The sequence below is a fragment of the Triturus cristatus genome, chromosome 6 (assembly GCF_964204655.1).
Source record: "Triturus cristatus chromosome 6, aTriCri1.1, whole genome shotgun sequence".
In the NCBI taxonomy this organism is placed as follows: domain Eukaryota; kingdom Metazoa; phylum Chordata; class Amphibia; order Caudata; family Salamandridae; genus Triturus; species Triturus cristatus.
Window position 1 is genome coordinate 786491728 of NC_140589.1, and position 14036 is coordinate 786505763.

Sequence of the window (14036 nt, forward strand, 5' to 3'; positions counted from 1 at the left end):
ATGTGCTTTTCAGGTTTCTGAACTTAAACCCTTTCTCTTAACACTAACACGGCCCTGGTTTCCCTCGCCCACTTCTTTTTGTAAATTGACTCCTACCACTGATAAAGTATATGAAAAAAACAATATATAGCAACAACTCAGGCTTCTATTTTGTCCCATTTGATCTGTGCCTAACCCTAACTTGTTTCCCTTGTGGTGCTTATACTGGTACAAACACCATTTCATCTTACGATTTAAGTGGTGCTGGACCAATTTTCACAGTGAAGGTGCTGCCATCAATGTTACATCACTGACCTCACAGGGATTGTGAAAACTCCAAGCATCACACAAAGAAAAATTGTAGCAAATGAGCCAAGCCCATGCGGCAGGGGAGTGGTAAGGGTGTGGTATAAAGCTGGTGTTACATCCTGGATCATACTGTCACAAATATACTTCTAAAGCTTGGTGTTCTTGCATACTGTCATTTACAGACAGCAAGTTCTATTTTTTATTGGCCATTGCTTTTGCACACATATACAGTTTTACTGATAAAACTATATAGTGCACGAATGATGATGTTTGCAAATAGTGTTTTCACAAATATTTGTCATTTACGCACTACAAAGTAAAGAGTCTTTGTTTTGAACCTCTTAAAATCTTTGTTTCACTTCAGAAGTATAAGAAGCACTTCATTTGCGCTTTTCTAATTGCTGACATATTCCGATATATTTTGAAATAATTGTACAGTTCATTTACAAATATTTAAATGTTGTTGTGTGTTAGCAAACAATTAGAAAACAAGCATTGGCATAGCCAATAGGTCTCGCTTTTCGGACCTTATAAGTGTTTAGCCATGCAACAGTTGATGTAGATGCACCAAGGATATTGTGCTGCATAACTAAATATTTATAAGGTCCCGAAAGTGAGACCTATTGGCTATGCTAATGCTTGTTCATAAAGAATGTGTTTAAGAATCAAGGATATAAGCAACTCATTGCTTCTTCTGAAGCAACTCAACAATCACAGCCCTTTTGTTTCTTTTTTGGATTTTATTAGGCTGCACCCGACTGAAAAGGCCCACATACGCTGCAACCAGTCTTAGATTGCTTGTAATCCCTTTCAGAGAGAGCCTTGTCTGACAGTTCAAACTGCACTGAACCTAGTGAAGCAGAATCGTGACTGATTTGCATGTGTCTGGTTCTTGTCTGAGGTGGCATGGTGGGCAAAAGAACGATGAACTGAATACGCCCTGAGTCAATACCTGGGGCTAAGATTTATTCAAGCACTATGTTATGTGTTATGTACTCTTTTATGGTCTTTATGAGCTCCTGGAAAAATGTAAAAACTAAGGATGCAGGTTTTACGCACATTCATTCAGGTGAAAAAAACTATTTTGTTTCTGCAGAAACTGTATAATAGGAAAACTCGAATTGATGACGTAAGTGCATCAAGGTTCATATCCTTCTCGTAACACAAAAGGTAGAACTCAGCAATTCATACATGCGTGATAGAGGAAGTCAACAGGTCAGCAAGTTCAAAACCAAATTCTGTTGGCGCGTCGCCATCTATCGCCCAAGCTACGCATATTGACAACATAATGAATGATGATGTACGAGCTACCGCTCTAACCAGAACAGAAATCAATGCTGGCAAACGGAGATTGCTAACAGGTGAAACATGTACTAGTCTGGCCTTCAACAGAGCAAAGAGAAATTGGGTTTGTCGGATGGCTTCACAGAGTCTTGATAAATACCATTCCCTAAGGGACCCGCGCATAGCACCCCACCCCCCCACACACACACACAGAAGCGCCTGGTGGAGCCTGCGAGGGCGCCCCTCTGGCTATAACCGTGGCTTAGAGGCTGCAGCCGTTTATGAAGCCTTAATTAGCTGACCCTTCTCTGCAGCAGGCTGAGGCCTGCCTGTGGTCCTAGCTGTCTGATTATCTCTTAACATCTCCCCCCAGAGAGGCCCTGGGCAGATCCTGGCTGCAGGAGACTAGGCTGCAGCAGCCTTGCCTGGTGAGCACTGTGGGGGCAGAGAGGACAGGCTGGAAGAGAGGCAGGGAGAGGGAAAGGAAACAAGAAGGCAGTAGGAGAGGGCTTAAAGAGCGAGAGAGGAAGAGGAAGCGACAGAACAAGACGCAGAAAGAGGGAATGAAAGAGCAAAGCGGAGGGGGGATGATAGAACGAGAAAGAGCGAATGAAAGTGAAACCAGCAAAGAGGGAAGGCTCGAGTGAAACAGAATGAAAACCAAAGATGGAACGGAAGAAAGACACAATAAGAGGGAATGATTGAGCGAGACGCAATTAACCAGGCCACTGGTAATCAGGGCCTTGGAAGGAATGATAGAGAGAGGTGGAGAAAGGGAGAATACAAGTGAAACAGAATCAGGAAATTATAGAAAGTACAAATAAAAAAGAAATGCTATATTGAAACAGAGTAAGAGGAAAAGATAAAGCAAAACAGAGAGATAATAAAAGAGCAGTGCAGAGAAAGAGAAAATGTTAGACCGAGACATGAAATTCGCGGCCCGCGAAACTGATCGCGATCAAGCGTGGCGGAGGAAAGACACATGGCGGCTGCGCGCGTGCACGCTCATGTGCACGCAAGCTTCTGATGGATACATCTGCCAGTGGATTCCTCACCTTGTGAATATCCCCTGCGCCAGCATTCCACTGAACTTTTCTTCCCCAGCATTCCACGTCGACGTGGGCGACGTCACAATACACCGGCTCCGCACGCGACTCCGATCGACGTCACCGGAGCCATAAGAAGCCCACGTCGGCGTGATGACGTCAGTTCCCTTTTTTCCGCGCCTTCGACGCGCAACGATTTTTCTCCAGTGCTACTTTGTAGTTTGGTCGTGTATCTCTCTTTTCTTCGACAATGTCTTCGACTAGGAAGTCGGGCTTTAAGCCCTGTAGGGAGTGTGGAGGCCTGATGTCGATGACGGATCCACACCAGAATTGTTTATGGTGCCTTTCCTCGGAGCATGATATGGAGGAGTGCGGATGCTGTAGGAGCATGAACCCGAAGGCACTCAAGGAAAGGAAGACCAAACTCTTTATGAAGAAGGTTGGTGAAGAGAAAAGAGGGAGGAAGAAGGAGAGATCGAAGAGGGAGTCATCGACTTCGAAGTCGTCGAGGTCGAAGAAACACCATAAGAAGAGTAAACACTCTCGACGTCGATCCTCGAAGTCCAAGAAATCGAAGTCGAGGTCGAGGTCGGCGTCGTCTCATCGACGTCGGAGCAGAGGTTTGTCTCCTTCTCCTTCTCCTTCAAAGTCGCTGGAAGGTTCTCCTTCGGGAAAGCAGACTCCGACTCAGTCTCCGACGAGGTCTTCGGCTCCATCTAAGACGTCGACTCCGGTTCGTGTGGAGTCGGATGCTTCTATGCATGAGGAGCAGGAAGAGTCGGTTCCAGTACCTGAAGGTTCGGAGGCTCCAGTGGAGGATATTGCGGAGCCGGTGCCGGAGGCCCCACAAGAGGTTCCTTTGCCTCAGTTCCCGGCCCCAGGTACGGATTCGGCTAATTTCTTGAATGCTATGTATGGCATTTTTAATAGGGCGGCCTACCCATCCGGAGCACCAGCTGGTCCCGTGGGTCCGATGGCCTTTACAATGGGGGTGCCACAGCAGTATGCTCAGGCCCCCTTTATGCCCTTTATGCCGATGGCGCCTTCTTGGCAGTTTCCGGCGCCGCCTGTGGATTCGAGTCGACCTCGGAAGGTTCGGCAGGCTTCGGGGCCTCCTTCGACGCCGAGACTGGCTCCATCGACGCCGAAGCCGACTCCATCGACGCTGAAGCAGACTCCATCGACGTCGAGGCTGACTCCATCTGCGCCGTGTCTGGCGCCGTCGACGCCGGTTCCTCTGGTTCCTCCGACGCCGCGTACGGCGTCGCCGACGTCGGTTCCCTGAATCCGGTCGAGGAGGGAAGCCCAGAGGGTGTTGGAGGAGAGAAGATTTCGTGAGGTGGAAGAAGGCGAGGTTGATTCTTCTTCGGACGAGTTCGAGGGCATTGAGGATGCCAGTGGGCTGGATACGACCCCAGAGTGGGAACACGCATCTGCCAGGTCTTCTCCTCCTCATGAGTTGGCTCCCTATCACGTGGTGATAAAGAAAGCAGCAGAGCTTCTGGATTTGCAGCTGCCTTCTGTGGAGTATAAGTCCAACCTACTCACAGAGGTGTTACATTCTCCAACTGCGACATCGGAGCCGTTGCTACCTTTCAATGAGGCCATATTGGAGCCGGTTTTAGAGGTATGGAAGAAGACCCTTTCTTCTCCTGCAGTGTGTAGGCAGGTGGCAAGGAGGTACAAGGTTGCTCCAGGGGACCCTGACTTTTTATCTTCTCATCCGTCCCCGGACAGTTTGGTTGTGCAGGCTTCTTGCTCCAAGCATGCTTCCCGTGCCTTCCCTCAGTCTCCAGCTGACAGGGAATCCAAAAAAGCTGATCAGGCGGCCAAAAAGACCTTTTCAACAGGAAGCATGGCGTTGAAGTCCACTAATGCTACATGCCTGCTGGGGCGTTACGTGCATGCTCTTATGGATTCCATTAAGTCCTTGGCCCCAAAGTTGCCTGAAGGGGATAAGTCATCCTTCATGGAGGTTGTAGCTGACACTCAGGCGGCTGCCAGGCAAGTTATCCAGTCAGGATTGGATACTGCGGACTCCGTGGCAAGGATCATGGGGTCGTCTGTTGCAGTAAGAAGGCAGGCTTGGCTCCGTAACTCTGGTTTCTCGGCGGATGTTCAGGCTACTCTGGTCGATCTTCCATTTGATGGTCAGAAGCTGTTTGGGGAGAAGGCGGACTCTGCCCTTCAGCGTTTTAAGGACAGCCGATTGACTGCAAAATCTTTGGGTCTGCAAGTGCCACCAAAGGGTTCGTCCTTTCGGAAATTTAGGGGCTTTGGGCGATCGTCTTTTCGCTCTTACCGGCAGCCTCAGCAGCAGCAGCAGCAGAATCCCCTCTATAAGTCCTATAGAGGGAGACAAAGGGGTCGGAGAGGTTCTGGACGCAACCCCTCTTCTTCCTCCTCTGCTCCCAATGAGGCCTCAGGGAAGCAGCCCTAGATCCCCCATCCCGGATCATGTAAGACCTGTAGGGGGTCGGGTGTCCTACTTTCTGCGGGGTTGGAAATCTGTTACGACCGACCTTTGGGTTTTGAACCTCGTAGAGACTGGGTACGCCCTTCCCTTTCGGGAGTTTCCTCCCCCTTACCCTCCTTGCCAAGGTTATTGCTCGGAGGACCACCTGCTTCTCCTGCAGAAAGAAGTTCTAGCCTTGTTTCAGAAGGGTGCAATAGAGGTGGTTCCGGAGCAGGAAAGGGGTCAGGGATGCTACTCCCGGTATTTTCTGATTCCCAAAAAGGACGGCAGATTGCGTCCAATTCTGGACCTCAGGATCTTGAACTTTTACCTGAAACAGGAGAAGTTCAAGATGCTGACCCTTGCACAGGTTCTTCAAGCGTTGCAGCAAGGAGACTGGATGGTGTCGCTCGACTTGCAGGACGCGTACTTCCATGTCCCAATCCTGAAGTCGCACAGGAAGTATCTCCGGTTTACGGTTGGGTCGCAACACTACCAATTTGCGGTCCTCCCGTTTGGTCTTACTACCGCACCTCGAGTCTTCACCAAGGTGATGGCGGTGGTGGCTGCTCATCTCAGGAGGTCAGGTGTCCCGGTTTTCCCTTACCTGGACGACTGGCTTCTGAAGGCAGAGTCCCCAGAGATGGTGCAGTGCCATCTGCAGGTGACAACTCGGCTGTTGTTCGACTTGGGTTTTTCGATCAATGTGCCCAAATCTCACCTGGTGCCCTCACAATGCAACCTGTTTATAGGGGCAGTACTGGACACTACTGTGTGTCGGGCATTCCCTCCTCCTCAAAGGATTCTCGACATTCAGGAGATGGTCCCTTTCTTCCACAATGGAGCGGTTGTTCCAGTTCTGAAGGTCCTTCGCCTGCTCGGTCTGTTCGCTTCCTGCATTCTGTTGGTCAACCATGCACGCTGGCACATGAGGGCGCTCCAGTGGTGTCTCCGCAGGCAGTGGTATCAGCACAACGGGGATCTCGGGGAGTCGATCAAGATCTCCGGAGAAGCTGCGGCGGATCTGTCTTGGTGGAGCGTGGAGGGCAATCTGTCTCAAGGAAAGCCCTTCCATCTACCTCCATCGGTGGCCACGGTGATAACGGATGCATCCACTTTAGGGTGGGGTGCGCATCTGGGGGATCTGGAGATCAAAGGACTTTGGTCTCCAGAGGAAAGGTTGCTTCATATCAACCTTCTGGAATTGCGGGCGATTCGTTTGGCACTCAAGGCCTTCTTCCCTTCCCTTCGCGGTCGGTCTGTTCAAGTCCTGACGGACAACACGACAGCAATGTGGTATATAAACAAACAGGGAGGAGTAGGGTCTCTTTGTCTCTGCAGAGAGGCCCTGCGTCTGTGGTCCTGGGCTCAGGACCATCAGATTTGTCTGATGGCAAATCATCTGGCCGGGGTTCTGAACGTGCGTGCGGACAGTCTCAGTCGGCAGTTCTCCGCCGACCACGAGTGGAGGCTCCATCCGGAGGTGGTTCGTCACGTCTTTCGGACGTGGGGGACACCTCGGGTGGATCTGTTTGCCACTTTCGAGAATGCGCACTGCCCGTCATTCTGCAGTCTCCAGTATCCGATGCAGGGGGCGTTGGGGGACGCGTTTCAGTTGAGTTGGAGCTTGCGACTCCTTTACGCGTTTCCTCCTATACCCTTGATTCCTCGGGTTCTGAGGAAGATTCGCCAAGACCGGGCCCAAGTCATATTGGTCGCCCCGGATTGGCCAAGAAGGGTGTGGTACACAGATCTTCTCCACCTCTCCTCGTGCCCTCCGCTCCGTCTCCCTCTGAGGGCAGACCTCCTCTCGCAGTCGGAGGGGCAGGTTCTACACCCCCACCTCCAGAGCTTACACCTTCATGCCTGGAGATTGAACGGGGCAACCTGAGTTCTTTCTCTCTCCCGCCTGATGTGGTGGACGTTATTTTATCGGCCAGGCGACACTCCACCAAGTCCATTTACTCCTACAGGTGGTCTAAATTTGTAAAGTGGTGTGGAGAGAGATCCATTGATCCTTTAAAGGCCCGTCTGTCCAATGTGCTCCAGTTTGCTCTTTCCTTGGCTCGGCAGGGTTTTGCTGTGGCCACGGTCAAGGGCTACCTTTCGGCCTTATCGGCATTTCTGTGCCTCCCAGATCAACCTTCGCTATTTAAATCTCCGGTTGTTCTGAGGTTCATCAAGGGCCTTACAAACATGTTTCCTCCTACTCCATTTGTAATGCCTCAGTGGGACCTTAATCTTGTTTTAACCTTTTTAATGGGGTCCCCTTTTGAGCCTCTTCATACTTGTCCTTTGAGGCTGTTATCTTTTAAGGTGGTTTTTCTTGTAGCCATAACCTCGGCAAGGAGGGTGAGTGAGCTTCAAGCTCTTAGTTCCAAGCCTCCTTTTCTTACCTTACATGCTGAAAGGGATGGTTCTCAGGACCAGGGCTGCTTTCCTGCCAAAAGTTGTTACTCCTTTCCATTTGGGGCAGTCTATTACCCTCCCTGTTTTCTATCCACCCCCTCATCCTTCCAAAGAAGAGGAAAGACTCCATCGCCTTGACCCAAAGAGGGCTATGAGTTTTTATCTGGACAGGACCAAGGACTTTCGTATTGATGACCAGCTTTTTATTGGCTACGTTGGTCGTTCTAAAGGTAAAGCGGTGCACAAGCGCACGCTGTCAAGATGGATTATACTGACCATCAAGATCTGCTACGCCCTGGCTGGTAAGACTCCTCCTGAGGGTATTCGTGCTCACTCTACTAGAGCTAAGTCTTCGACATCTGCTCTGGCCCGGGGTGTTCCTGTGGCAGATATTTGTAAGGCCGCGACTTGGGCCTCCCTCCATACTTTCGCAAAGCATTATTGCTTGGATTCTGAGATGAGGAGGGAGGGCCATTTCGCGCGCTCTGTTTTGCAAGATTTTCTGGTATAAGAAGGTGGACACCCTCCTCCGGGAGTGGGACTGCTGTGGGAATCTATTCACAAGGTGAGGAATCCACTGGCAGATGTATCCATCAGAAGAACAAGTTACTTACCTTCGGTAACGCTTTTTCTGGTGGATACAGTATCTGCCTGTGGATTCCTCACCGACCCACCCGCCTCCCCGTTGTCCACCTTTGTATACCATGAAATAGGTCTTGTGGTAATGTTTTTATGCTTTGTTGTGTAATTGTAGGAAATGCTTGTTTATTTAGCATTCTTTTCCTTTGTATGCTATGCATATGTGTTGGTGTATTGTATACTGTGTATACTTTGAGTCTGTCGTTAGTCCACCTGTTCGCCTCGAAGGCACGGGGAAAAAATGGGTGGAACTGACGTCATCACGCCGACGTGGGCTTCTTATGGCTCCGGTGACGTCGATCGGAGTCGCGTGCGGAGCCGGTGTATTGTGACGTCGCCCACGTCGACGTGGAATGCTGGGGAAGAAAAGTTCCGTGGAATGCTGGCGCAGGGGATATTCACAAGGTGAGGAATCCACAGGCAGATACTGTATCCACCAGAAAAAGCGTTACCGAAGGTAAGTAACTTGTTCTTTAGGCCACAGGCAGCACTTTGAAAACCCGTACACTAAATGTCTCGGCCAGACCAGTGCATGCGCTGGATCAGGCGAGACCTAAAAATGACATCTAATGCCTTTACTTTCACACCAGCAAGAATGTCACATAGTTCACTTTAAAAGATCCTCTCTCTTTGCAGTCGGAGAAAGAAAAGTAAACACCAATCTCCATGTTCAAAGAATCAGCAGTAATTTGTCAGAAGACATAGCCTGACATTTGACCTCTGTGTTTAAATGCACAAGAAATGTGACAAGATGAGAACAAAATTTAAAAGCATCATTATGCTCATTCACCTTCTGAACGCCACTATAGTTATTTTGGGGGTGCTGTAGCCAGTGCTTAGTTTGTAAAATATTAAGTGCCAGGGCTGTAACCAGGAGGCCACTGCAGCTTGCACCACCCTTCGTCCCTGTCATCGCTTCCAAAACAACTACTAACTATCTCTCTTGCATGTAAATGCGCCAGTTCAGATTATTCCAAGTCCCCAAAGCTAAAGGAATGGCTGGGGAGGCAGGTATTAGTCTTTTTTTTTTAATGTATATTGTTTTCCTAAACAACTGTTGTACTGCTCATCTCTAAATTACATGAGCAGCGCCACCTTGTGGCAGACTGCCCTAAGTGTGGTGTTGACAAATAGGTGCCGGTGCCGAGCACTGGAAACCAATGAAGTGCTGGTGCTCAGCACCGGAAAGCTCCGGCTCAAATTAAGCACTGGCTGTAGCACCCTGAACCCCGCACACCTACGTCCAGTGCCAATGTATGCTTTGTCTGTATGCTTTTTAGAAGCATGTATGAAACAAGCAGCAGTACAGTACTCTCTTTCAGCTCCTCATCAAAGAACACTGCAATTGCATATAATAGCTCTTGGTAACTATGACATATGCCATTGTTTGTCTTTGCTGGCATCTAAATTGCTATCCCAGGCACATTAAATAGTGTCTCCTGAAGTGATATAATATTAACCGTGATCATTTTGGTAATAAGCTTGGTAAAAAGAAGCAGTGATTTGAAATGACCTCCCTCTACACATTATGCCTCCTCCTCGCTTCTTCAATTCTGCAAGAAGCTGAAGACCTTGCTTCTCAACTAACTACCTGTGGCCGACTCCCACCACCTACACACCTGCAGTAACTACCCAAGGTCGCAAACCCACACCTATGCACCTGCTCCAACGCCTGGATACCCTACCAGGTGTTAAGCCGCTCTTTGCAAATCCAGCTCACAAATTATTTCCAAACAAAGCCACTTTTCCGATTGTGCTTTTGTTGGATTCATTGAGAGTCTGATCTTGGGTTTCTGATTCAGTGGCAATATAGTCTAGTGATCTTTGACTCTCTGTGGAGTTTCCTTGACCTGGCCTAAATAATTTTAACCCAGCCTCAATTTCCCCTTGAAAGATTTATGAGGATTAAAAGCCATGAACTTCGTTTTGGAACATTTAATTTCAAGGCCTCGGTCCTCACAGGCTGAAGCAAACCTATTTAAAACATTCTGAATGCCCATTGGGGTATTCAAAATAAGTAGTGTATCATCTGCAAATAAAAGAGATGGAATAAGTTTGCCAGCAGGTTTAGGAGCATTACCTCCACAATCATATAAAAAATTATAAGCCCATTCATATAGAGGGTAAACGGGGATGTGGCCAAAACACAGCCCTGTCACACCCCTTTTGAGACTATTATATTGTTGGTTAGGTCTCCACCAGGGTTCCACCTCACTTAACCATAATTACCTTGGTGCAATCAGACCAAAAGTTGAAGCAAGCCACTAGGTAGCCCAAGATCCCTAAGAGCAGCGCATAGCTTGGTACGATTAATAGAGTTGAATGCTGATTTAAGATCAACAAACACAACGTACAGGTGTCCCTTCTTGATCCTAACTTACTTCCAAATAAGCATAAGGAAGCGGAACACCTGAGTGTTTGTATGAGCCCTAAAGCCAGCCTGTAGATGGGAGAGTATGTACCAAGATCATTTTACTAAACACTTTCTGTGTAACATCTATGAGGCTAATAGGCCTATAATTTGAGGGATCCCCTTTGTCCCCTTTCTTGAATATGGGGATTATTTCTGCACCCTTCCAGGTCTCAGGGATGTCCCCTCCCCATGTTACGGCATTGAAGACTAAGTGGAGTAATGGGACAACTATGTTAAGCTCAATGCCATATAAATCTCCCGGTATTCTATCCAGCCCCGGTGCTTTCCCAGACTGAAGTGTGCTATTTGCAATCACAGTTTCTTCTAAGGTGAAACTGACAATTTCCCCTACTACTTGCTCCAAGGGGCAATCCCTCCCAACCAGTACATTCTCAGACTCAGACTCCCTGTCCTTTCCAGAATATAGATTCCGAAACTGATCTTCCCAGACATGGGACTGTATGTATAATTCCTCTTCTTTAACCAAGTGTGTTACCCCTTTGAGAGTAAGTGCCAAATAATTGGCAATCCTTCAGTCTGGAAGCCTTTTCTAGGGTGTGCCAGTTCTCTACCTCCCAGTTCCTTTTTGCCTCATCCTGCATCTTCTCGTAGATTCTTCTTCTCTCTGTTATATCCTTCCTAATTCCCTTCTTTACAGCCGCACTTAGCTCTATTCTATCTTGTCTACATTCCTCATTGTACCAAGGCACAACTTTACGCCTATTTATATTTGTTTTACATTGTCTGTTAAAATGGCACTTTAATTTATTTAATAAAAGAGAGAAGCTAACTATGATGCGTCCATCATTTAGGTTATAATTTCCCAAAGCAATAAGAGTTTGAGGCACCTCTGTATACATGCCAGAAAGTGACTTCTCGTCAGCTGCTACCTGGGGCCATTTAATTCTCCTGTTATTATTGGTAGTAACAACAGGATCTGACACTGGGTTAGTCTGGGAGGATATTATTGGGATACTGGCCAACCTCAGGACCAGTGCTTTGTGGTCACTATCCAGGCAGTTTAAAACAACCATATCATAAACATTAGGCCAAAAGTATAAGTCCATCATGATAAAATCAATCCTACTCTTGGCCTTTCCCTTTTAAAGGTAAAATTAGCTTAAAGATCTGACAGTTTCCACCCATTACAAGCATGCACCCTATAAATAAGTGTAAAGCACAGGACTTGTTGGCCAACTTTTGTGCATCTTTTAATGGGCGCTATCTATAATCTTTTATTTCCTTTAGCTAGCTCTTCCTCCTGCACTTTTTCCCGGACAAAATCCATGGGTTTGTATGTTGTATTAAAATTACCAGCCACTATAAGATAGAACTCTGTCTTGAGCTATCCAGTAAACTGGATAGCGTTGCTATTGTGTCAGAGGCCTTATGTTGACTTTTAAAACGGTTATATAAATTAATTAGTCTTATATTCAAATTCCCTTTAAGGGGGCCAAATCTATTCCCACTATGTCCTGTGAGCCTATTTCTAACCTATTTATTTTGCAATACAAGCTAGTCCTAATCCAGATTAACAAGCCTCCAGCTGGCGTACCTGTGGGTGATGGTCTGGCTTCAACATTAAATGTGGTGAACCACGCCCTATGGATTTGCTTGGTTGCCCAGGTTTCTTGAAACATGCAAATGTGGCTGCTGCCCACCATCTTGCACAATTCCGGGTCATTGAATTTGGACCTTAACCCAGCAACATTCCATGAGATAATTTTGAGTTGTTGGTCATCATTTATGCTTCCCTGAGATAAGTATCCAACTGTTGGGTTATCTCTACTTAGGGTTTGGTCAAGCATGTGTTGTGCATGCAGGCAAACTGAATTTGAGTCTTATTTTCTATCGTAGTGTTGTTATGTATAGTGCCCCCCCAAGGTTAACCAATTAAGATCATTTAAAGAATCGCCTTATGCACCCTATAGAAGCAATAATGTCTGAGGACACCAGGAAAGCTCTGTTTTGTCCTTCTATCCTTTTGGCCTTATATACCCTGGCTATCATGAATAACTATTAATATTCTGTGTTGCGAGTACATACATAAAAGCCTAGTTTCCCAAAGCGTAATATCCAGTACCTTTCATTTCTGATGGATACATCTGCCAGTGGATTCCTCACCTTGTGAATATCCCCTGCGCCAGCATTCCACTGAACTTTTTTCCCCAGCTCTCTACGCCGACGTGGTCGTCATAATGCATCGGCTCCACTCGCGACTCCGTATGACGTCACCGGAGCCATAAGAGATCCACGTCGGCGTGATGACGTCAGTTCCCTTTTTTCCGCGCCGTCGACGCGCAACGGTTTTCCAGCACTCTCCTGCTACTTTGTAGTCTCGTAGTGGGTTACTGTTGGTGAATTCGCCATGTCTTCGACTAGAAAGTCAGGTTTCAAACCTTGTAGGGAATGTGGGGGCCACATGTGGATGACAGACCTCCATGAAGATTGTTTGTGGTGCCTTTCTTCTGACCACGACGTGGATGACTGTTCCAGTTGCAGAAGGATGAACCCCAAGGCCTTGAATGAGAGGAAGGCGAAGCTCTTAATGGCCAAGGCAAAGAAGGAGAAGAGAGGTAGGAAGAAGGAGAGATCGAGGCCGGAGTCGTCGACTTCGCATTCTTCGAAGTCGTAGAAACACCACAAGAAAAGGAAGCATAGCTCTCGGCGCCGGTCTTCGATGAGCAAGGCTTCGAGATCGACTTCGCCTCGAAGTCGAAGTAAGGATGTGTCTCCTTCTCCATCTCCTAGGAAGTCTCCAGAGAGATCACCTTCGCCGAAGCGGACTCCGGCGCGGTCCCCGGCGCAGTCTCCGGCGCAGTCTCGGGCGCAGTCACTGGCGCAGTCACCGGCGCCAGTGGAGTCTTCTGCTTCTGAGGTTGAGGAAGAACAGGAAAAGGAGCCTTCTCCAGAGCCGGCTGATCCTGTGGCTCCTGTCGAGGACTTTTCGGCTCCGGTTCCAGGTACTCATCAGCCGGATTCGGGATCAATCCCTTATCCACAGTTCCCGACTCGGGTGTGGATTCGACGCATTTTCTAAATGCTATGTATGGGATTTTTCAACGGGCTGCCTTCCCATCCGGCGCACTTTCTGGTCCCGTGGGTCCTATGGCATACACCTCGGGAGTGCCGCAGCATTATGCTCAGGCCCCATTTATGCCCTTTTTGCCGATGGCTCCTTCGTGGCAGTTTCCGGTGCCATCTGGGGATCCGTCTCGACTTCGATTGGATCGGCCTTCTTCGGAGCCCTCCTCGACGCCGTTGCCGACGCCCTCGGCTCCGCGTCCGGCGCCTCCGACTCCGGCGCGGCCGACTCCGACACCGCCGACTCCACGTTCGGTTCCACCGACTCCGCGTATTGCGCCGCCGGCGCCGGTTTCTCGGATCCGCTCAAGGAGAGTGGATCAGAGAGTCGTGGAAGAGGAGCGCTATAGGGAGGAGGTGGAAGAAGGTGAGGTGGATACATCTTCCGACGACTTTGAAGGGATTCAAGCGGCTAGTG

At 48.4% G+C, this 14036-nt stretch overlaps 1 protein-coding gene across 6 annotated transcripts in view; it reads left to right on the plus strand.

Moving 5' to 3' along the window:
• The window catches only part of AK9 (adenylate kinase 9), a 1219082-nt gene that overhangs the window by 1014279 nt on the left and 190767 nt on the right, over positions 1-14036 (plus strand). The gene's annotated exons all lie outside the window — the stretch shown is intronic.